General features: G+C 51.1%; 1 protein-coding gene across 2 annotated transcripts in view; it reads right to left on the bottom strand.

The window, feature by feature from the left end:
* Positions 1–22265, bottom strand: part of NMNAT3 (nicotinamide nucleotide adenylyltransferase 3) — a 135612-nt gene extending 113347 nt beyond the window's left edge. For both annotated transcript variants that reach the window (XM_077130259.1, XM_077130258.1), the window contains exon 1: positions 22084–22265. The gene's annotated coding sequence lies outside the window, so the exon portion shown is untranslated. The remainder of the gene's footprint in view (positions 1–22083) is intronic.
* Between the last annotated feature and the right edge of the window lie 2679 nt (positions 22266–24944).

Here is a 24944-nt window from a genome sequence, read left to right on the forward strand (position 1 = left end):
CAGAGCAACCGCTGGAACTAAGGTGGCTTCAGTCTGGGGGTGCAGCCTGAGCCGTGCTATGGGGAGCTGGCCACGTCTCGGCCTTGGAGTCCCAGGCTCTGAGCTCGGTGGGGAGGTGGGGGGCAGCGCATGGCCCTCCTAACCTCACCCCACCCCCGGCCCCAATGGCTTGTCACATCCTCCCGTGGCTCTCAGGCAGCATCAGTCCCAGCGACTTCTCCCCTCTCTGTTTCTCTGGAGCAAGTGTTTCTCTGAGTGCTGCCCACCGCCCCCAGCAGGGGTGGGTGTCCAGGCACTCTCCCCTCCACAGTGACCTTCCTTCCTCACGGGTGGGGTCTCCATAGACCACGAGGCGTCCCGAGATGGGGGATGCGCAGATGGTTGAGGAAAGCTGCATGCTGCGGGACGTGACTGCGTGCCACCCAGGGGCCACCTTGCTAGTTGTTTTATGTGATGTCAGTGGGCGCCATTACTCTCCATTTACAGGTAACTAAACGGGCTCTCAGAGAAGTGACGCTTCGGCCCTGCGCTGCACGGCTCCCCAGCTCGCTCCTCTGGCCGGGCTGCCCGCTTCCTAAGACCTGGCTGTGACAGGACACCCTTTGGGGGCAAAGGGACTCACTCAGCTGTGCCACAGGCCCTGCAAGGCTGCACTGCTGGGGACTTCACAGCTCCAGTTCCCAGGTTTCCCACAGTATGAGGCTGAAACGGAATTGCGAAGGTCTCAAAAGCGAGTTAAATTCACTTTAAATTTTGAACGCAAAAGCAAACAGTCGCAGTCTCTTTCCCTAGGAGAGGGGACAGATATCCAATAAACCATCATCCCTTGCTTCCCTCCAGAGAGCCTGGGACACACAAATGCAGGACTGCCGCTCGGAGGCAGATGACTTCGGCTGTAACTCTAGAAGTCCAAAAGCAAATGCAATAAAAGAAAACTGCGCCTAACCAGTGAGATCACATTCACTCAGGAGGATTAAAAAAAGTTCCAAGTACAAGATGGGTTTCATGATAAACATCTTGCCTCTGTAAAGGAAAGGATGGATCCAGGAAAAAAAAATGCTAGAAGTTCCAGTTTAAGGAATTGCTGCTTCATAAATGTCACTTTATCGGTTTTATTCTGTCATCTTCTGTGTCTACTCCATTTTATAAAAATACGTATACTTGGTTTAATGGTTCCTAAGAGGTCTTCCTGGAAATAAAATGAGACTCATAGGTGGAATTTTTAAAATATTCAGATGCAAAAAAAAAAACCATACTTCTCAAGGTGATGGGGAAAAATGCAGAAAGTAAAAGCGACACTTAAAAACCTCATAATAAAAACACAACACTGTTCAATTCAAAAATAGAAATCAGAAGCTAGGAATCAGCTTCTGCGAACTGAAGTCACTGTTTTCTGAGCAAACATTCCCTCAGCAGTTCCTCTATTATCATCTTCCTCAATCAGAGTCCCGCGGGCAGGGAGGAAGGCATTTGCAGACCCCGAACCCTTTCTCCAGTTCTGTACCAGCATCGTCTCAGCCTGACTCCTCTCTCGGCTCCCTGTTTTGCCTCATTTCTCAAAGCAAATGTCTGGCCTCTCTGTCCCGGCACGTGGCACACTGGCCCCTCCGTTCACTGCCTCCGGGAACTCAACCTGTCACCATGCTCTTTTCTCCCATCAAAGGGGCTCCCCGTCCCACACCGTCCACCTTCCCTGCCCATCCCAGGATGGACACGGCTCCCGGCTCCCGGCACCTAGGGACCTTCGAGGCTGGCACTTCTACTGCATCTAAGACCAACCCATCTGTTCTTAGATTCCTGATGTTCAAGGTGCACAGAGTGCTTAATAACTGCTCGCGAACAAACATGCGGCGCCCTGCTCCTTGTCACAGCTGCTTAGGAGTCGCTCGCCTCCTTCCTCTCCTTGGCCGACACCATCTCCTCCAAGTCCCCACAAATGAACAGCTTCCTAGGAGTCATTCCAGCCTTCTGGCTTTTCCTTCCGCCACCACCCCCATCTCCACCTAAAAGAAACCCAAATCCTGTAGGTCCCTGTCCTGGCTCTCTCGAGCCCCCTCCCTTCCCGGCTCTCCGTGACGCCCCAGCCCAGGTCCCCTCTCCTCATGCACCGTGGCCACCACCCAGCCTCTCCCGACACAGGCCTGGGCACACCCTCTGCTCCCTGTGTCCTCAGGCTGGAGCCCAAGCTTGGGCACAAGGCACCGAGGTGACCCAGGATCTGGCCTTTGCCTGCCCGTGAAGCCCCAGCGTCCGGCAGCGAGTCCCTCGGGACCACCCAGGGCGGGTCTGCAGGCAGCTGCCCCACAGGCCCCTGACCCAACTGGACAGCGCCCCGTGTGGGCCGGTGAGGCAGGAACAAATGGTTAAAGCAGGAATCATTTAAAATTGTCTGCATGACATATACATATATATATATATTTTAAATCAAAACCTATAAAGGTGGGTGATTTGATCCAGGGCTGAGGCTTCATTTTGAGGCAGGGATTGGAGCTCTCGTGGCCTTCCTAGGCCCCACCCACGAGTGACAAGCCCCCACTTGGTTTTTGCGGGGACCTAGGGATGCACGAGAGGCAACACGAGGGCAGGATGAGCCTAGATTCCTCAGTCCCCCCGCCACTCCCAGCACCCTTCTTTCAGAGTCCAGATCAACACAACTGAGCCCATCGTGGTTCCGGGGTGGGGACTGCAGGGGACCACAGCAACTCCCACCTCTGTTTTTCCACCTTCCCAAAGCATTCAATTAGGTTCCAAAACACCCAACTCTTCCCTTTCCACTCATACACCCGTTACATACTATACAATCAAGTTACACGACTATGCTAACAAGCACAACGGCACGGACCTGTGTGAAAGGTGCTCCCGCACGCACGGGGATGGGGGCAGAGGGCTCAGCGCCGCCCCCTCGGAGGGTGTGGTGGGTGGGCCTCGGCTCAGCGCTGCCCGCCACCCACACTGCACTGTGAGTCCAGGACAGGCACAGCCGGGCTCAGCTCGTCACCTTTCATGGCTTCCGAGCCCAGCACACGACGGCAACACAGTGTGGGCTTAGGGAATGCGGACACACGAGCCGCCCCCACAGACCGGCCCTGTCCCAGCCCCAGAAACTCCTCTAACAAATTCAGCCCGACTAACACCTCCTCCCTCCCTCCTCCCTCCTGCCTGAGTCACCAGCAGCAACACATGCTGTACTCAACCCAGAGTGCGACAGTTTCGCAGAGCCAGACACAAGGGACCAGAGACATTTTCTAATCCAGCCTCATCGCCCCACAGGTCAAGAGGTGGGGACAAGCTTTGTGGTCCCTTGGGATTAGCACCTTTGCCCCCACCACTCAGCTCAGTCTCCTCTCCCCTCGTGTCCCTCTGCCTCCAGGAGCTGGTGGAGCCCACGGCACACACATGGGGCTCTGGCACAGCACGCAGGCAGCGAGGACGCTGGAAGATAATGGCGAGCTGCAAAGCAAGTGTTCAGGAAGTGGTCCTGCACATTTAAATAGTCATCTTTAAACCAGGGGCTGATTTAAAAGTAAACACTGAGCCCCCACTGCCCCGTGAGCCTGGACCTGACTCAGAATAAGGGTGGGGAGAAAAGCAGCCACTGGGAGAGGCATCCCCTGCCCACCAGCCCACCACGGAGACAGCAAGACGTGGGGCCACAGAGCAAGGGCAGATCGGGGAGAAGTGTGCCGCTGGGCTCACCACCAATTCCTTAATAGCATTGACCTCCTTCTGATGCTGAGAGCGCTTATGTGACCTTCAATAGTTCCAATAATATCACAAAAATAAAATACAATGCAGCAAACACGGTGCTGCCCTGATTACTGTACAGAGGCACGGAGAATTTATAAAAGTGGTAAAACCATTATGTCTCCCAGGCCAACTCTGATTTTGACTCAAAAACTGGGCAGGCCTGCATCACAGTCCACCCTTACTTAGCCCATCACAACACTGAACAGGAACACTGAGAACCCAAATATCCCATTTGGTTGTGGGATGCATGCTGGAGTTTGTTTTATCCACGGTGCTAGGTCATAGCTGGGCTCACTCAAAGACACATCTGAAAATCATTTCAAAGCCCCTGACTGCCTTCACCATCCCTTCGTTTAGCCAATGCCAGTCAGCACCTACCATGTGCCAGGGAGATGGAGTCAGGCAAACCACAGCTCTCACCTGTCTGGTGAGGGCAGCAGGGGACAGGCAGACTAACAGATGGCCATGGTCCACAGCGGTAACGGCTGGCATGAGTGGAATCAGAGAGAGCCTGGGGCACAGAGAGGCCCCAGTCCAGCCAGGTTCGGGGAGGGTCTATGAAGAAGGTATGGAAGGTTTCCAGGAGGAAACAATAAGCATTTTGGGTTTTGAAGGTTGAATAGGAGTGGGGTAAGCAGCAGCATTTGCAAAAGTCTGAGAATGCGAGTGACCACTGGGTATGACAGAGCTGTTAAGAGGGTCGCTGGAATAGCCAAGGTGGCCGTGGGGATGTCAAGGACTTTTAAGGCCAGTTCACCAAAGGCCTAGTGTTCTGTGGTGATGGGGTCACCTCCACCCTGAAGGGGGTGGTTGGAGAGACCCAGCAAGTCACCAGTCCACAAGTGATTCCCCAAGGGCCCTGAACAGCTGAGTCGCTCTCAGAGACACCCGCCTTTATTCACTTCTCCTGAGGCAACACTGACTTCAAACCCTCATGAGCAAACAGGCCTCCAACCAAGCTGGCCTTCCCTTCCCTGAAGCCCCTTTCTGAGGCCACCGCTATTTTCAATTGCATTTGAATTTCAACAAGTGATCAACATATGCTCATGTTTCCATTTACAGGTTTTTGATTTTCATCCTGGCATTGTAGCTGCAAATTACCCATTTTCTATTATAATTATTTTTACTTCTCTAATTGAAGAAGGAAAAGAAACACTCTGAAACTGCTCAAGTTCCTGTGCCACAGAGGGAGGGAAGAATTAAGTACTGCCGCATCTTTAGCCGATGGCGATACAACAGCAAGAGTTGGAGAAATGAAATGTAAGCCTGTGGGTTGTGGTAGCCGGACCTTTGGAGGAGCTCAAGTGCTCACCGTGATCAGTTTTCCTAAAGCACGGAGCAGGCGGTGCAAACCCGGGAAGAGCTCGGGGGCGGAGGGTTGCAGCCGCTCTCCAGAAGTGCATCCCTCAACCTTGGGCCGCGCTAGGAGATGGACTGGTTCCCTGTGTTCCCGGGCACCACCAAGTCCTGCTTTTTCTGCTTCTAGAAGGAATTTTAATGACGGGAATGTCACTAAGCCACATGCATCCAGGCAATGGAAGTGTTTGGTCGTGCAACAACCGGAATTCTGCGAGGACCCAACACGCTAATGTATCCTGATCTGCCTGGGGAAGCGCAGGACGGGCTGTCTTTCTGTCCTGGGGTGGGGGGGTGTCGCACAGGCTCGGTGATGGGAGGGAGGCACTGAAATTCAGGTCTCTAAAGTGAAATGAGGAGAACCCTACCCCGCAGAGGTGCAGACCTACTGACAGCTTAATGTCCCATTTAATTGCGTGTAACATGAATTGACAGAGCGGCACGTGACAGAGCAGGGCCTGGAAGGTGCCGCTGGCGGTCTGGTTTCTAAAGCGAAGCTCAGATGCACTGAACACTTCTGTTGCTGGTGCCGAAGCTGTTCGTTAAGAAACTGAGTCCAAATTCCCTCCATGTGGGCTTATCCTCGGTCCTGGGGGCAGAGGAGGAGACTTGGGTCCCTGCTCTCAGGGAACCCATCCCAGCTGAGGAGTCGGACACGGAGAGGAAAAAACAACAAACAAGCAGTGAAAGTTCATCACACTGTGAGTGTTTAAAGGCAAAAAAAAAATCGTATCACTATAGTTGTGGAAGTTCTGAATGTTGCTCTCTCTTCATACTTTCAGCTCTCAGAGGTGGCAATCATAAATCAGAAGCATAATAAATCAATTATATCAATACAAATAACAAGAGCTAAAACTTTAGTACGGTGTACTAGGCACTTCTCACGTCTATTAATTCATATTTTGGCAGAACCTATATTGTGCCTTTAGCTACAGTGTCTTTTTGTATTTTTATTTAAATCTTTGCAAACACAAAATTAATCTATGCAGAGAAGTGTTAGCATCTTGCCTCTGACAGGGACACGGAAACTCGGGGCTCGTCTAGGACAGGTCCCAGGTAACAGAGTGGGTAGTAGCTCCCGTCTCTGACACAAAGACCACCGCACTCCCCATCGCCGCCCGAGGTTCCAGAAACTGGCAGCGGCCCAGACCGAGTCCAGAGGCTCCTCCACCCAAGGCCCAGGCTCTTTGGTATTCCAGATGCGCTTACCCATGTTTGCAGGGAAGCAATAGATGAAATCGGCCTACTAACCGGCATACTAACCATCTTTTAGACCCATCCTGAATTCCTCCCTCTATGGCAAATTGTCCTCCTGCCTGTGCGTCTCAAGATCCTTGGGGGGAGAGAGGGAGGGTAGAGGCAGGTTGGCAGGCAGGCAGCAGAGGCAGCTCTCCCAGGGAGCCTGGGCGCGGGGGGCCTGCACTCAAAGCTCAGCAGAGGTGGTCACGGAGGGGTGTGGTGAGGGGTGCCGCGTCCGTGGGGTGTGGTGAGGGGTGCCGCGTCCGTGGGGTGCAGTGTGGCCTCTGGGAGCACGTGCCCTGGGGGTGCTGAGGGCGGGTCTTTTGTGGAAGGGTCTGATGGAGAGGGGGTCAATGGGGTGCCTCACGGAGGGGTGCTGTGGCTGCGGGCAGGGGATGCTGTGGGGCTGCGCTGGGTACTGTGGAAAGCATTTGTGGGCGCATGTGCCATGGGGGGTGTTGTGGGGTGTGGCTCAGGACGTGCCACGAGGGCATACTGTGGGGGATCTGCCGTGGGGGTATGTCGTGATAGTGTGCTATGGGGGGTTGTGCTGAGGGTGGGGAGGCCTTGCCGTCCAGAGAGGAGCCTCAGGACTCTGGTCACTATGGGGGGCACCCTTGAGGACCCCCTACGGTGCCTGGAAGGCTGCTCCTGCCTGCAGAGACTGCTAAGCTCGTGCACACACTGCCAGCCCCCATCCCACCCCCCTGCGCTCAGGACACCCAGGGAGCCACCAGGGGTGGCATGTTCTGTGAGGGGCTGCTGGCTGGAGAAGCCTGGGGAACCCCCTGCCCCCCCCACCGGTTTCCTTGCCCGCTCGTACCCTCTCTGTGGCCAGGCCCAGGCAGTACTGGCAGGTCACACGTGGCACAGCCTCTGCACTGCAACTCTCCCACAGTTCACTGCCCAGGGGCCCCCTCCAGGACACAGCATGGTGAAAGAAATGCCACTGGGTTTGTCCCCAGGTGCTGGGGCCAGCCCAGAGGCGCCGGATCTCCAGTCTTCTCACCAGGTGCAGCAGCCTCTCCGAAGGTCCTGCCCCCACCCTGTGCTCACCAGCCCGCCCTGCCTCTGTTGCCTTCATCTTCTTCAAGGAGCCGCCCCCACCCTAGAAGATCCACCGGGAGGCAAATGCTGAAAGGGCCGGACATACGCGCACTTGCTTACTTGTTTTAAATGTATATGCCAATTTTTCCCAACCTTTAACTTGAAAATACATTAATTCAAACATTCAGCAAAGCTGAAAGAATTTCACAGTGAACACCTGGGTATCTACCACCCAGATTCTGCTTGTTTTATCACAAGGCTATCCTTCCATCATTCATCAATCCAGGCTATTTTTTTTTTATGCCTTTCAAAGTAAGCTGCAAAAACAAAAAAAAGGGTGATGCACTGGTGGCTCAGTGGCAGAATTCTTGCCTGCTGTGCCAGAGACCTGGGTTCAATTCCCGGAGCCTGCCCATGATAAAAAAGCAAAACAAAACAAACAAAAAACCAAAGTAAGTTGTGGACAGCAGTTCACTTCTCCCTAACCACTTCAGCACGCATATTATTAACTAGAGTTCAATATCTGTTTAGAGTGTTTATTATTTTGGACATACAATGAAATGCACAAGTCTTGAGGGTGCCACTGGACAAACTTTGACAAACGCATGTACTTGCTTAACTCAAACCCTTTTCAGGACACAGAACGTCCTATCACCCCCAGGAAGTTCTGTCGTGTCCCTTCCCACCCAATCCTCTGCCCTCCCCTCCCCCGAGCAATGCTAGTGTACATGTTTTCCCACCACAGATTAGTTTTGCCTGTTCTAGAATTTTCCACGTAAATGGATTCATGTAGTATGTAGTCTCCGGAGTCTGGCTTCCTTGGGCACGATGCCTTTGAGATGTGTCCATGCTGATGCATGCAGCAGCAGTTTGTTCCTTTGTACGGCTGAGCAGGTCCCACTTTTTGGCAGTTATACCACAGTCTGGTCTCCTGTTGACAAATTACTTTTTTAAAAGTAAAGATTGCTACTTGATCAAAGTTATTCTGTCATGAAGTCACTCTCACTTGCATTCAGACGTGTCAATTGCGAAGAAGATAAGCACATCTCTGCCTGGCTCATTAGAGTATACGAAGAACAAAAACAACAGAGTTCATCGCCTTTGTGACAGGAAAAAAAGATTGCAAAGCACAATTCTAGAGTAGAGGATCCCAAACTGGGATGGGATGGCAAGGTGATTCTAGGTGAGAACTCCTAAGAAGTATCAATAGAAAATATATCTGTTTTTACATGTATGCCCCATTTATGGCCTGGGAAGCAAGTTTTCTTCTATGAAGTTTTCCCTTTAAAGAAATTTAGTGACATGAAAGAATATTCAATTTAAAGAAAAATGCTATTGAGGTTTTACAATGAAAATATTTAAAAAAAGAAAAGCTAAGCTAACAAAATGGGGAGGGCAGTGCTATGGAAAAAAAAACAAATGTGAGACTTGTCTGCAAGTATGTGAGGTGCGGGAAACATCATCTGGAGCTCTGGTTGTCAATCCTGGATGTCATGAGGACCATCTGGGGTTTAACAATTACCCACCCTGGGTCCAGCAGGCAGCGCTGCTCACAGGCCTGGTCAGAGAGGACCCAGGCATCAAGATACTTTTTTTTTTTTTAAACTTTTTTATTGTATAATATAACATATACAAAGCAAAGAAAGAAAAAAGAAATAGTTTTCAAAGCACTCTTCAACAAGCAGTTATAGCAAAGATCTCAAAGTTTGTTTTCTGGATACCATCCTCTCAAAATTTTCCTTCTAGTTGCTCCTTCTAGAACATTGGATGCTAGAAGGAATAAATACATTTTATCATCATAATCAACTCTTTTTCTGTGAAATATAACATGTATAGAAAAATGCAATAAATTGCAAAGCACAGAGCAACCATTAGTTGTAGAAGAGATTTCAGAATTTGGTATGGGTTACAATTCCACAATTTTAGGTTGGCATCAACAGATTTTAAACACTCTGCTGTGAGTGCTACATGCACCAGGCATGCTCTAGAAAGCAGTGGTTCTCAAAGTGAGGTTCACGGGCCCGGCAGTATCACCTGGGCACTTGTCACAAATGTAAATTATCAGGCTCCATCCCAGACCCACTGAATCAGAAACCGTGGGGCTGAGGACCAGGAATCCAGGGTTTAACGAGCTCCCTGGTGGTTCTGATGCTCACGTGCTCTCGGGTTTGACAACCTCTGCTCTAGAGGCCAGCAGGACATACCCTTTAAGCAGCCTCTACCGAGCTCCGGAGGCTGAGGTCTTCACCATCACGGCAGCAACCCAGCCAAGGTAAAGCCTCACCTGGTCCTGCCCCTAGAGGGAAGGCAGGAGGGTGCCAGACGATGAGCAGCTGCTGACCCGTTCGTTACCTGTGTCCACCTCAGTTCATCCACAAGCCAGTTAATCAGCCCCCAGAAAATTAAGTTGACTATAATTTTATTTTAACCATGATTTTTGATTATCAGTGACCGCCTTCCACTCCATTATCCTTGTTAACTGAGAACTGACTATGCAGTTAAAATGAATATTTCCTCCTCTCCCAGAGCTGTACCAGATTTATCTTAAGGTCCCCAGTAGTTCAAAAATGTGATAGCTACAGCTATATTGTTCTAACACAATTCAATTCACCATGAATCTATGAAATTATCTCTATGTTATTAATTGGAAATAATTACCACTATTATGCATGCATTTATCCAGAGGTTTATAGGAAAGGAAGAGTTTTAGTTGAAGGCTAGAGAACTACACTGGTATTCGGCAATGATAGTGGCTAGCAATGATGACTCAGTGATAAGATGTTCAACATAGTCCTGCAGATTTGGTAAAGTCCTTGGAAATCTGCTACCTTTCAGTTAAACAGAACATAAAGTGAGAGCAAACATTCTGACAGCTGCTGCTGTCTGGCGATTTTGGTAAGGAAAATGCAAAGCAAGAGAGAGGAGGCTGATGGGAGACCAGGGAATCTGATGATCTAGTCCAATACTAAATTTGAAAACTGAACTTTCATGCACAATCCTAAAGATTAAGAATGTACCATAGAAAATGCACTGGGGAATCTGAAGTGACAAAGGCAAAGCATATTAAGTCGTATGTACCACGAGATGTCACACATGACACGATAGCCCGTTCCTTAAATCATCATACAGGCCACTGCAAAGGAAAAGCCAGCCTGCCAGTGTATGGAAGTGACACTGCAGGGGATCATTCAGTGACCAGATGTTCTAGTTTGCTAGCTGCCAGAATGCAGTATACCCGAAACGGAATGGCTTTTAAAAGGAGGAATTTAATGAGTTACTAGTTTACAGTTCTGAACTAGCCGAGAAAATGTCCCAATTAAAACAAGTCTATAGAAATGTCCAATCTAAGCATCCAGAGACAGATACCTTGGTTCAAGACGGCTGATGAATTTCAGGGTTTCTTTCTCAAGTGAGAAGGCACATGGCGAACAAAGAGTTTCTCTCTCATCTGGAAGGGCACATGGTGAACACGGCATCATCTGCTAGCTTCTTCTCCTGGCTTCTGGTTTCATGAAGTTTCCCGGGAGGCGTTTTCCTTCTTCACCTCCAAAGGTCACTGGCTCGTGGACTCTCTGCTCCATGGTGCTGCAGCATTCTCTGCTCTCTCCGAATCTCCTTCATTCTTCAAAATGTTTCCTCTTTTATAGGACTCCAGAAACTAATCAAGGCCCACCCAATTGGGTGGAGACATGTTATCACCTAATTCAGCTCAACAACCACTCTTGATTTGGTTACATCTCCAGGGAGATGATCTGATTACATACAGTATTGAATAGGGATGATTCTGCCTTTATGAAATGGAATTTAAATTAAAACATGGCTTTTCTAGGGGACATACATCCTTTCAAACCAGCACACCAGGCATCAAAAAACACTCGGCCCACTGTCTTATTTACTTGACTCAGGACTGACCATATGGAGCTCAACAAAAGCCCCCGTGCAGAGCCGGAAATGCCAGGGTCCGGCCTGCCCCTGCGGACCCCCCTCCACTGCTGCTCCCCAGCCGCGCCTCTCCCACTGAAAGGCGCCTCTCCCACCGCAGCTCGTGTCTTACTGCTGGGGGTGCAGGGGCTTCAAGGAGCGAGAGCTCTGGTCCGAATTTGCATCCAATACCGGGCGCACCTTAAGTGATCAGTGAATGCCTTTGAAAAAAAATGTTATGAGCCCACAGAAAAGTTGGGAAAATTGTACAATGAACTGCCACACAGGTCCGCGAGTAAAGGTTCCCATATTTACTCCCACGTTGATCCCCCTGCAGTATACCAAGGTACACTATAGATGGCACGGCATTTCGCTTCTAAGGACTTCAGGATGTATCTCTACAAAATAAGGCCACGCTATCACACGGCCACGATACCATGATCACACCTGACAAAATGAACACCAATGAACCAGAGTCCCTCGATATCATCTAATACCAGTTCGAATGTCGGTGAATGCCTCTCGAAGAAATAAAATACAGACACAACAGCAGTGGCTTCAAGAGAGAATGACAGAAGCGAATGCTCCCACAACTGCCCCAGGAAGCGAGCATGCCCCCATACGCTGTCCCTGGAGACGGTCAGGGGACCTTGCTGCCACCGGCCCACCAGCCTCATTCCCGTAGGCCCATGGGGGCAGTCGGCCGTCCTCTCCAACCCCGTGACCGGTGTGGTCCGGGAGGCTGCCAGGCCTGGCTTGTGGTACAGGCTCTGCCACTTCTGTGCAGTCTGGCCTTGAGCACGCTGCCTAGCCCCCTAGGGCCTCTGCTGGCACATCTGCAGTATGGGAAAGTAAGGCCTGCCTCCAGGGCTGTCATGAAGATAAAATGAATCAATGACACTGGCTCCGTGGAGCAGTTAGCACATTGCCTGGCCTATAACAGACTCATGGAAGTTTGGCCCCAACAGTAATAATTTTTAAGGCCATAAGGGTAGTCAAAGGCAACTGGGCTGAGGGTTGATAGAGGCCCAAGTGTCAGAGAGAGGCCCGCATCTTACCCAACCCCCTGGAGGGACTCTGCCCGACGGAAGCGACTGTGGGGTCAGCGCTTCCCTGGCTTCTGTTCCTCTGATAGAGGAACGGCTCTAGGACTACAGGAGAAAGGTCACATCACTAGAGGGACAGAAGAGCTTCCTATGGGTTCCCTTCACCATTCGACCTGACCAACTGGGTGTCTCAATACTCCTCTCGTCTCCCACTTGGGGGTGAGGCCCTGACCCTCATGTCAGGGGCACCAACCTTGGTTCTTCAAAGATACCTGCCCATTAGCTCCCCTCTCCTTCCTCCGTATTCGCGCTTACCACTGCCCACCACCACCACTGCTCATTAAGGATCGATGGCATTCCAGGGGCTCTACTGGGTAATTTCAGGGGCATCGGTGCCCTGACCCCACACTAGACTTCTGAGGTAGGCACGATTATCCCTCTTTATAGGTGAAGTAGCTTCTCATTGCTGCTGCAACAAATGACCACAAACAGATCAAAATAATTCACAGTTTTTATCTTAGATTTCTGAAATGGGCCACACTGGCCAACAGGGCGTCAGCAGGGCTGCACTCCAAAGGCTCAAGGGTGGATCCATTTCCCACCCTCTCTGGCTTGAGAGGCTCCCATGTTCCTTGGCCCTTGGTCCTGTTACATCTCTAAAGCCGACAGTGGCTGGTTCAGGTCTTCTCACGCTTCACATACGAAGGCATAACAGAGATTCACCAGCAGGGAATTAGATGTAGTTCTTGGTTTGCGTCCTACACGCTTAGTTTCACTTACACTTAGAGCGGTTTACCAGTGACCCCTGGGAGGCAGCGGGACAAACCAGAGGAGCCAGTCCTCAGCTGGTCCTATGACGGGAGGACCAGTGCAGCACACGTGAAACTCGCAGTGACAAGAGCCACAGAAGCCAGCGGCCAGCAGGCACCTGGAAACAGGGCCCAGCTCTTGAAGGGAATGCGGTGGAGACAAGGATGTGGGGTATCTGCGTATCGGTGCTAGATAGCAACCAGGGCGTGGGTGAAATCATCTAGGTGGGTGCTGAGGGCGGACGCTGAGGGGATGCCAGCAGGGGAAAGGCAGCAGAAAGAGAAGTCAGAAAAGAAACAGAGAGAAGGAAGGAAGATGCGAGAAAGAACAGTTCAAAAGTTGGAACGGTCAGAGACACAAAGGATGTCCCCTGGGCTTGGCGGTGTGGGGGCATCTGCTAACCCATAGCAGAGCAGTCCTGAAGTGGCAGAGAAAAATTAAAGTCTCAGCATTCTGGGACAGTTTGAAGCTGTAGGTACCCCAGAAAAGACCATGCTCTTCTAATCCATTCCTGTCGGCACATACCTATCGTAGGTGGGAACTTTGGATTAGGTTATATCGACTGAGATGCCAGAAGCTGGAAGCAAGGAAACTGGGAGCAAAGGACCAGCAGATCCAGCCCTGTGCCCTCCCAAGTGACGGGACAGTTCCACACGCCAGCAGCCTGTCTTGAGAGTCCAGGAATCATTCTGTTGATGCTTTGAGATGGACAATGTCATGGTTTAGAACTTTAAATTGTAAGCTAATAATTCCCATTGTAAAAGCCAACCCACTTCTGGTATACTGCATTTCACCAGCTTTAGCAAACCCAAACACATTCCCATCAGTACAAATGACTTTAATCAGGCTTTATGAAAGGCTGAACAGCAATTTATTTGGGCTCCCTGCTTTATCTTCTGAAGAATATTAGAGAAAAACATAATGCACAGGATAGAAGGCAAGCGTGGGTGGTTCAATGGTAGAATTCTCATCTGCCACATGACAGAAGGCAAAAGGGAAGGGAGACAAACACTGGCAAAATTAATACCTACCAGGCATAACCAGAGTTGCGCCAACAAGGTGGTCAAACCAGCTGCCTCCTGAATTTGTCTTCTTAATTTTTTTTTTTTCAGACACAGACTATGAAAGTTTCCTATGATGACCCCTCACAGCAATGACAGGAACAAAAGAAAAGCTCTGCCTCCGTGAGAGCGTGGAGAATCCTTACATTTCGTTGGTAGGCCAACTCTGACGCATCTGTACGGCTGCCTGGCACACATCGAGGAGGACACAGGGCTTGGGTATGAATCGGAGACGTCTGCCATGAGCACAGGGCACGGGACTAGGGCGTGAACACCTGTTGTGTGCCACTCAGGCTGGAGAGAAGGCACGCAAAATCACCGTTCGAAGGGAAATGAACTCATTCCTCTAAAACACTGAGTTCTTTTTTTTTTGCATGGACAGGCACCGGGAACTGAACCTGGGTCTCTGGCATGGCAGGCAAAAACTCTGCCACTGAGCCACTGCAGCCCACCCTAAAACACTGAGATCTTGAATCCTTTCTTTACGACTCCTACAATGCCCCTCGCTCAGAGCAAATGAACCTTAATGTACTGAGCCTGCCACATGGACAATTTTTAAGTCTTCTCTTGGAGTAAGGTCTTTGTTTGCAGCAACAAATATTCCACTAGACAATAATAATAACACACATATGGGAATGTTCCTACAATCTATATTATGCCCCCAGATTTCTACCACTATTTCTCTTCCATGCATAGAAAAATAAAAGCATATAACTAGGACTGGAGGGGGGTGCGAGGGTAGTCAGTGGTAGAATTCTCGCCTGCCCTGTGGCAGACCTGGGTTCAATTCCTGGCCCATGGACTGCCTCCCAAATAAACAAACAAACAAACAAATGAAAAAACAACCAAACAAAACATTCAACAAATGGTGCTGCAATAAGGGGATACACGCATGGAAAAAGAACGAAATGTGACCCCTACCATACAGCATACAAAATAAAAAAAAAGGATTGGGACCCACAAAATTGGAGTGAATTAAGTCGAAATGTCTGCCCAGTCATACTGTATGCCTCCACTATGAAGAGATGTGTTGATGAAGAGCTTGCTAAATCTTTAATTGGAGATGGAGTGTTCTATATAAAAGCAATGGCCATACAACATTTATCAGGGTGCCTGAAGCCACAATTATAGAAATTCTCTTTCATCCTCTTGTATTAGTGTCAGTATAGTAAATTCAGTTATATTAATATTTAAGCATGCCACTGGAGACATAATCGTGGGTCAATACAAATGAGATTAAATGTTTTCTTCTAATTAATTTCTGTTTTAAGATCATCTTAATGCACTCAAGAAATAACAGGAAAAATCCTTCTGTGGCAGAAGGGAAAACACTGCCCTCATAAAAATAAACTTATACACTCAGACCCTTTCTAAAGTGTTGGGTCTGAAACTGCAGAGCTGCAGAGCATACGTGTTCTGCCATGTGAATAAAATATTTCCCATCTAGCTCAACTCACTGGGAAAAATACATGGTAATATTTTTCTTACTTTAAATTTTCTTCCTATGACTTTTTTGGTAAATTTTTTGAGTTGATTCCCACTTATGGAGTCTTCGATGTTGTGTAAGCAGGTCTCTGACTTTAGCCCCAAATTACGGATTTGGTTACTGTCAGTTTAATTCTCCTGGTGCTCAGGAAGAATGCTGCCAGCAGACACGTGGGTGCCGTGGCCTGAGCCTTAGGCTTTCCTGCTTTAGAGCAAGTCAGCGTGGCTCCCGGTGGTCAGCATCTGCATCCCCTTGCCCGGATGTTAACCTGGGGACCAGAACCTACCAGAAGGTACCAGGGAATCAGCTCCTCCTAAAGGAACAACGGGAATGGCGCATATACACCCAGCCCCAAACCCCATGAGAGGCAAATCTGAGTAGGTGTTCACACTGGCGCCCAGAGACCCCACAGGGTTAAGCTCTGGTTTCCTGCAGTGGGGACCTCCTTGACAGTACCTTTCACTGGTTGCAGTTCCTGTCTCTAGCTCAGTTTCCCCACTTCTTGCTAGTGCTTCCAGGGCTCTCCTCCCCAATATACTAGTAAGACTCAAATTTTTGTCCCAGAGTCTGCTTCTGGGGAAGCCACATAAAGACAGACATCAGGATTTACCAATTGCAGTAGTTAGTGGTTCAGGTGTCAGCCTGGCCAGGTGATGGTGCCCAGGTGTTCTGTGGCTGTGGACTTCAATCACCAGCATGTGGAATTCACCTATGCTGATACATCTGCAGTCAGCTAAGGGGAGGGACTTCTGCAATGAGTGATGTTGAATTAGCTGGAGGTTTAAAAGTGGGAGGTCAGAAGACAGCTCAGAATCTCAGACCCACATGTTAGGAGATGCAGAAAGGAATCGCCCAGGAAAGGCTGTTGGATCCCAGAAGCCAGGAGATGAGCCCAGCAGACGTCACCTTGTGCCTTCCCATGTTGCAGAGACACTCAGATGAAAGCCAGCTGCCTCTCCTCCAAAGAACTGTAAATTTGTAACTAAACAAATTCCCTTATTAAAAGTCAGTCCATCTCTGGTGTATTGCGTTCTGGCACCATGGGCAAACCAGAACACCAATGCGTGGTCAAATGAATGCGTTCAAGAACTATTGCTTTAGGACATACTGTTGACCATGCACTGGGCTCTTATCAGCATTAGGCAGCAAGAGCTATATGGGAACGGGACGGCCTCAGGGGACACAGGCATTAGGAACACAGAACCCAGTCTCTGAGGGATGGAGTGCCATGATAAGGGGTTAGAGTGATGCAGAGCTGCCTCAAGCAATTGCTGACACTGTGTGTGTATGAGTGTTGGGAGGAGGGGGTGCTGAAACTGTTGTCCCACCAGTGAGGTCCCTGATATTTGTAAACCTTGTTGCCCTTCCCAGAGAGCAAACAGGCTGCCTCTTGCTCCCGAGGGCAGGGCTGGCTGACGGAGGGCCAGGATGCCATAAGGCTGCACATGTCTGCCAGCCCTCTTGCCTCTCCTCCCTGCAAAACACTGTGGCTAGATGAGAAGGAGCCGAGTCCAGGCACTGACCCCACGTTTGCCTTTACTATGTCCACTCTGCTGCTGCAAGTCAGTTCCAGCACCTGTGCCCAGGCCCTGTCCTATGCCCACAGCTCAGCTTTATAAGAGGAAGCATGAGAGGTGGGGATGGATGGATGGGAGAAAGCAGGAAGGAAGACTGGTTCCAATCTAATACCACCTGAGGAGCCCTAAAAAGTTCATGTTGACTGATGGACACATTGACTCCTCAGAAGCCTTTCATAAATATCCACCACTTAACATACACTTTCAAAAGGCATAAATACGCTGTGTCAGCCTTTATGGAAGGGAGATTTCCAGAACCACATGAGTAAAATCCTATTAAGCTGCACCCTGGGAACAGGACTTCTCCACCATGCACAGACTGCAGCCGTCCCCACCCCACCCAGAAGGGCACGGGGGTCTCTTCAGCTTCTGCAGCGATGCCGGCTGCCTCCCTCTGCTCCGGGGATGGGGCAGCATACCTCTCAGAATAAAGTCTACGGACGCACTTTGTCAACAGCCCTAGCCGCAAACAAACAAAATAGCTCTCTAATAATACTCAGTCATGAAGGGAGAATGTTTCCTGAGGCTGTTTGGATCACATCTTATTTTAAAAAGACCTCTGCGGTTTATTTTCTCCTTATTCTCAGTGGAACGCAATGGCTTTGAAGGCAGGCTGAAATGGTAGGGCTTACCTGCTGGGGACCCGGGCCCGGGGGCCGCCCATGCAGACGGGAGGGTGGTGGGCTGCCCCTGTGGACACCAGCGGTCAGCTCTGTGCCTCTTTCCTCCAGAGGGCAATACATTAGCACCAGTGAGACAAAGTCTCTGCTGGCCCCTCAGCCCGGGGAGCTCGCGGGTGCACCTCGTCCCTGGAGGGAGAGGCCCCCAGCGCCCACCGCGCAGATGTGCTCCCTGCTGAGCTGTGGCCCGTGTGCTGCGTCCAGTGTGCGACACGTGGTGCTGAGAGCTGGCGCCCCAGGAGCACAGCATCCGAGGAGGGGCTTGGTGAACTTTTAAGTGCTAGGGGGATGTGAGCATTAGCATTATACTACTGTTTGGAAGCTGCGCACAACGAAGATTACATTGGCAGCATAAAACATGTTTACCAGAACTAATATAAAATTACCAACCAACAGTCTTCATGGTATAGGAATGAATGAATATAAGCCTCCAGCCCACAGCGATGGGCCCGCTGTCTCTATTCACACTCTCTCTACTTGTGGGTCTGTCCCGGCTTTACCCCTCATGGCATGCCCATGCCAGGTATCTCCTTTGAGCACCCCAGTTTATGCACTGTTTGGGGTATGCATTTAGGTACTTAATTTTGTCTTTATTAACTCTGTCTGCTGAAGTCTGTGGACTCCATGAGGATTGGGACTGTGCCATTTTGGCCCACATTCTGATACCAGGACACTGCCCGAAGCCTGGCACATAGAAGCTGCTCCACTGGTATTTCTGGAAGGAAGGAAAGCAAGGAGGGAGGGAAGGACAGACAGAGGGAGAGGGAGGGGTAATGTGCCAGGAACAGCGCTGGGCACCAGGAACTCTTGTCCCATTCGCCATGGAAGTGAACACAGCACAGCACTGCAGGAGGGAGTCTCAGGGCGCTGGAGAAGGCCATGCCCAACACAGGTGTCCTGGTTGCCCTGGGAGAAGGCAGGTGTGACGACTCAGACGGGGCAGCTGCCATGGGAGGCCAGCTTTAGGGGCAGGTCTGGCCAGATGCAGGGTCCGCAGGAAGGCAGGCAGGTAGGTGCAGAGCAGGCCGGCACGGAGGGGGAGGCCAGGCCTGGCGATGGCCCTGACTTTCAGAACATGCTGTCGGCCTCATCCAAGGCATGTAACACCCATGACTGAGGACCTCAAATTTCCCCCAGAGCTGATCTCCCCAGGTTCACACTAGCAACAAAATGCCCTTCTAGTCCTACTCCCTAGATGGACGCAACAGGTGTCCGTGTGCGGGGACAGACAGCGATGAAGACTCGCGAGCCGTCTCAGTCTGCTAGGCACCACCTCACAGACCGGCACGGCTAAAGCGGGGGCAGGAGCCGCAGTCCTGAGGCCGCCCTGACAAAATGGGATCTGTCCGTCTTAACCGGGGAACTATGATAAACGAGCCAAGATGGGCACTGGTCAGGACAAGCCACGTTATCCAAGAGCTTTGACAGCTCAAAGTGGTTTAACATAGATGCATGGGAGATTTATCTAAATGATAAAACACCTGAACTTGAAAGGCACATAAATTTTAACTTCAGATTTTTTTTTTCCTTTTAAGATTTCATAGTCAAGTGCTTTACGTAATGAATGAAACGCACAAAGAGTTAAGCACACAAGGTCTTGTCCGGTGAGTGTCTGAAGAGAGCCCTTGTTTCTGAGTTCAGAATCAGCACCACCCACTTGTGTCGGTGGCTTTAGCACACCTCCCCATGCTTCAGTTTCCTCATCGCAGTGCAGAGCCCGGGAAAGCGTAATAAACAGAATAATAATAATAACAATGGCAGCTATTACTGACCGAGCACCCACTGCACCGTGTGCTGTGAATGCAGGTCATCACTTCACAGGCTTTCCTTGCTTAATGTGCCCACAACAGCCCTCTGAGTTACGCACAACGCTTCCCATTTTACAGATGCAAAAACTGAGGCTTAAGGAGCTGCTGTGGCGTGCAGGCAAGGCCACCAGGGCAGTTCTATCTGCCGCTAATGCTGCAGTGTTCAACACCAAGCTGCAACAAATGCGAAAACGCTTCGACCACAGCAAACGCTTAAAAACACTGGTTATCTTTATCCTCATCCTCCTCTTTCCAGAGCACTTACACACAGAGAAGAGTTTGCTTATTTTCATATCCCTCATGGCCCCCGTTCTCCTCTGGGGGTGGGGGTTGCAGAATTGGAGCACCCCAGCTCCCACACCAGCCACGGACAGTGAAGGGACCCAGATCAGGGGAGGGAAGGGTCCACATGGGGCAGAGCAGCCCCTCGCTGGGACCTACACCCAGGAGGGTTAGAGACACATCCCGGAAAAGTCAATTTTAACTTCAGATCTCTTTCAATGCTAGTTTTCCCCCTGACTTTGGCTGCGTGTTCTCCGGCCTGAGTCATCACACACCAGGCTGTCTGCGGCGTGGCTGCCCAGGAGGCTTTATCACCACTGAACACACCTCTCCCGCCAGGGCTGATGCTTTCCAGTCAAACCACCGCAACAGATAATCCAACCTCCCACTAATCACCCTGCACAGTCCCTCAGATGCAACCCCCTGCCTCCCCACTGCTTCATTTCACCGATTTTTGCCCAGAATAAAGGAATAATAACGATGGCAGTACATGTCGGGCACGGCTAGATGTATTTTATGCATAATAACCTATTAATAACCCTTTAAGAGGGCACTATTATGATTCCTATTTTAGCATGTTTTGGGACATGCCAAGACCTGTGTTAAGCCCCCTCAATCCTTTGAATCCCAGGAGGGACACTTATGAACTCAACTCAGGGTCGGCTACAGAGCTGAGAGGTGACAGGGTCAGGTGGCTGCCACACAGCCATGGTCTGAGCAGGGAGGCAGGGGTCGCACGGAGGTTCTGCTACCTACTGTCCTGTTTATTTCGACAAAAGGAGCCTGACCCCTCCCTCAACTTCGTCTCCTGGGCAGTTATCAGGGGGCCACACGGCAGCCAGGAGGCACTGGTGAAAGTCAGGAAGCAACTGGGGCTCAGCTGTGCAGTGGTGGGAGGACCCGGGGCTGGCCGGGTAAGGAGAGGCTTCTGGGAAACATTTGCCAGGCCAGGGCCCCAGGGCCTTCCCCTCTGGCCAGAAGGCTGAAACCCCTCATCTGAGCTCGCAGGGCTCCGAGCACCTGAGGCTGGAACCTTCAGACTCTCGGTTTACTTCTCCACCTCGTCCTGCACTAGAAAGTGAGCTCCGGGAGGGCTGGGCCCCGCCTGACCCCACCCTCAAAGCCGGTGTACAGCGGGCAGCGCTTAATCGTGTCAAAATGAATGAGTGAATCAGTCACCATTTTGCAGGCTAGGCTGTTGGCGACTCTACTGAGCACCCCTCCACATGCAGACCTGGAAACAGGGCTGGGGGAGAGAAGTGAGCCTGCGCAGAGGCAGGCTGGGGGTGGTCCATCCCACAACCATCCTGCCTCCACCCCGACACCCCTTCACCTGGGCTGCCCCTGCCGCGCACCGGAACTGCACCAGGTGAAATGCATTCAACAGCCCACTCCCCATTTCACAGAAGAGGAAGTGAGGAACTGAGGCACACTGGCCCTGCAGGCCCCTGCAGGTCAGCACAGCGGACCTTCCCTGTGCTCTGCTGTTCCCCAACCAGCAAGTCTCGGATTCCTCTTGAAGTCTCAGCTCCAGCCCATTTAACAGGACCACGTGTGAGATGCGCTCCCAGCACCCTGCATTTTCACCATCGTCCCAGCTCTTAGAACAGTGTAACATCCCCTGTGGGTGTGTGCAACATCTGTTTGCCGTGGGTCTCTCCAGCCAGGCTGGGGCCTCACCGAAGGGCCTCACCGGCCAGCTTGCTCACCACTGCGTCCCCAGCACTCAGCACCGCCGGGGACGCGCAGGGGCACACGGGAACGATTTGTTGCACACTTATAAGTATTCGCTGAGTGCACTAGCGCTGGAGGTGGGGCCCAAGTGTGCGCTCTACCCGGCTCGGCTCGGAGCCACAGGTGGCCCGGGGTCGGCGCCGACACGCTGCAGCGACAAGGGGTGGCGGGCGGCGGTGCAGGCACACCTCGGGTCCGGGCCTCCGGGGCTGGCGGCCGGCCGCGCCCCCCCCGCCGCCACCTGTCACCCGGCGCGGGCACCCAGGCCGGAATCCTAGGTGGCGCTTACCTGCTCGGAGGGGGTTCCGCAGCTGTCCTGAGCGCGCACGGGGAACCGCGGGGGGCTGCTGGGGGACGCGCTCCGCCCTACCGCGGTTCTCGGCCAGCGCACGGCCTGCACCGGAAGGCCCGGCGGGAGCCCGCCCCAGCCCCTACTTGGCGGGGTCCAGGGTCAACTCCACCTCGGGCTCTCCCGGGCGGTGGGCGGAGTCCGCGGAGAATTTAGCTGCCCGCCCCGGCCCCGCCGCGCCCCGCCCCGCCCCTCGCCGCGCCCCGCCCCCTCGCTGTGGGCGGGCCATAAAGAGACCCTAGGCCCTAGCCCCGCCCCTAGCCCCATGCCCTGCCTACTGGCCCCACCCTCAATCCGAAGCCCACCCTCTGGCCCTCTACCGCAAAGGGTGCTTTTGTATAGTGTGCACGAATGCTTTTTATCTTCCTGGTTTATATTCAGTTTTTATTATCTTTATTTAATGTTACTTTATTTCTCAAACTGAATTAAAAAGTATATCAAGGTAAGGCATGGGCACTTAAAAAAAATAAACTTATAATGAGAGCACCAGGCGGTTCTCCCTTGCTGCCCACCTACAGCCCTTTTATCACCTGCTGCATTTAGTACTTCTGGTGTCACCCCCTTGTCTTTAAAATATATATAAGCTTACACAGCTATTTCTTGATTTATTTATTGACTTTCTGCCATGTTAGATGAGGATTTACTCTCTTACTGAGCCCTGCCTCCCTTCTCCTGATATATTTACAACCCTGTTCTTAAGTTCTGCCATGCTGAGCTCTGAGACCTCAAACCAGGAGTGGATGCAGGTTTTCTGAGGCTACCCAATGGGGGGTGGGTAGCAGGGGCTGAGCTCTTTTAGAAAGAGAACACAGAATTCAGGCTTGCAGATGAACATTTATTTAGGATGAGAAAAGAAACCTCAACAAAATCCTGGGCCTTGGAGACTCCCCATCTCCTGAGATCCTCTGAGATAATTTACTTCCTGCATTTGCTTCCTGAATGCTGCCTGGCTTCTCCTCCCTACCCAGATCCTGCCATAATCCCATCACTCACTGGGGTCTTACAGGTAACAGGTCTTAAAGTTCAAGATTCACCAGCTCTGCCAAGAGGATTTCCTAATGGAGTGGATGGGAGTGTGCAAAAAAGAGAGACTTCAAGGATGTCATCAGGCTTTGTGATTGCTGTCTACTTCATTTCCAGCTTTTCCCAGCATCAGTGGCAAATCCTCCCGTTTAGTAGGAAGAGTGGCTCATAAAGCTGGCTCTGAGCCTCTGTCTCCAGCACACATGCTCAAGTGCTCCCATGAGGCCATCTAGGCATGTATATGACCCCACTTTTAGCAGGGCCCATGAACTTGCCCTTCTTGTATCAGCACACAGCTAGCAACCACTGAGTGCCAGGATGAAGGCGCTGACCCCCTCTCCCCCAGTCAGACTGGAGAAATGCAGTGCATGCCCTCCCTGAGACGCCCTCCTCTCTCCAGGGAGTTCAGCCCTTGCTTCCTTCTCCTCCTCTCACTCTCCCTCTCCTTCCCATTTCCAGCTCCTAAAAGATCAGGAACCTGGACGTAAATCCTACTTGGCTGTGAAATGTGGCTCCAGGCTGACCCTGGGACGGTCACTTACCTCTCTGTAATTGGAGGCAACAGCCCCTATCACACTAGGGGTAGGGGAGGAATCAGTGGTTTAATATCCAAATGCACAAGGATAATCTTCTCAGAGGTTCTCTTAGTGGTAACTGCCTTTGTCCTCCAGCAGGGTGGGAGATGCGTGAGGAAGGCAAAGTCTTTCTAAGAATCTACATGCAGCAAGTGGCAGCACAAGTTGAAGACAGCCCAGCCCGTAGACCGAAAGCAAGAGCCAAGTCACGTAATGTGGGGCCTAGCCTGGGAAAGGAGAGGCTGGGCACAGGCAGCAAGAAGAGACACTGGGCAAAACGTGCCAGGCCAAGGGAAGCATTCTTTCCCTGGGGGAGTGGAGGCTTGGGCTAGGAGGAAGTCTGGCTTCCTGGGAGAAAAGCGGTGGTAAGACCCTCACACAACAGACAAGCTTCACCCACTCTAAGGCTGAGAAATCCGTTCTGGAGAGCTCCTAATTTGTTAGATGGGGGAACACCTAGGTGAGACTCATGTTCTTTGCTTAAAGGCCTACTGGATCGTGTATAATGGAAAAATATTTTTGGATATTCCCTTATGGATAAATTTGGTTTCTCCTGAATCGTATCTGATGCTTCAAGGAAGGTGGCCAGGTCTCTCAGGAGCAGATCCTGAGCCAAGGGGTTGAGTGATTTACCATTGAGCTCAATCAGTTCACAACCTTCCTCTGCTCCAAAGCCCATCCTGGCTTCCACAATTAGGATAAAATCCCCAATTCCCCACCAAGGCCTCAAGGCCCTGCAAGACCTGCCCAAGCTCTCCAGCCACTCCTTGGCTCCAGGTTCCTTGGTATGTTGCTGTTCCTTGACCTCAGAGCCATTGCATTGCCATTCTCCCTGTTGGAAGTGATACCCAGCCTCCTACTCTAAAGGTAACCTGCCCAATTCCTTAGCTTTCTCATAGACCACCTTACCCAAACCCAAAACAAAAGCCATCCCACCATATTCATAGCACGTATTATCTGACATTGTAGTATATGTTTTATCGGTTATCTGCCCACTTGCCCCCTTAATATAAGGTCTGAAAAGGATTGGGTTTTTATGTACTTTGTTCTCTGATATATCCCCACACCCAGAACAGAGGCTGGACCTAGTAGGTTTTCAATAAATATTTGTTGAATAAATGAAGGAAGGAAGGAAGGAAGGAAGGAGGAAGGAAGGAAGGAAGGAAGGACGCATAGCTGGATTGAGTGAATAAAAGTATAAAC

This window comes from Tamandua tetradactyla, chromosome 15 (genome assembly GCF_023851605.1).
Source record: "Tamandua tetradactyla isolate mTamTet1 chromosome 15, mTamTet1.pri, whole genome shotgun sequence".
In the NCBI taxonomy this organism is placed as follows: Eukaryota; Metazoa; Chordata; class Mammalia; order Pilosa; family Myrmecophagidae; genus Tamandua; species Tamandua tetradactyla.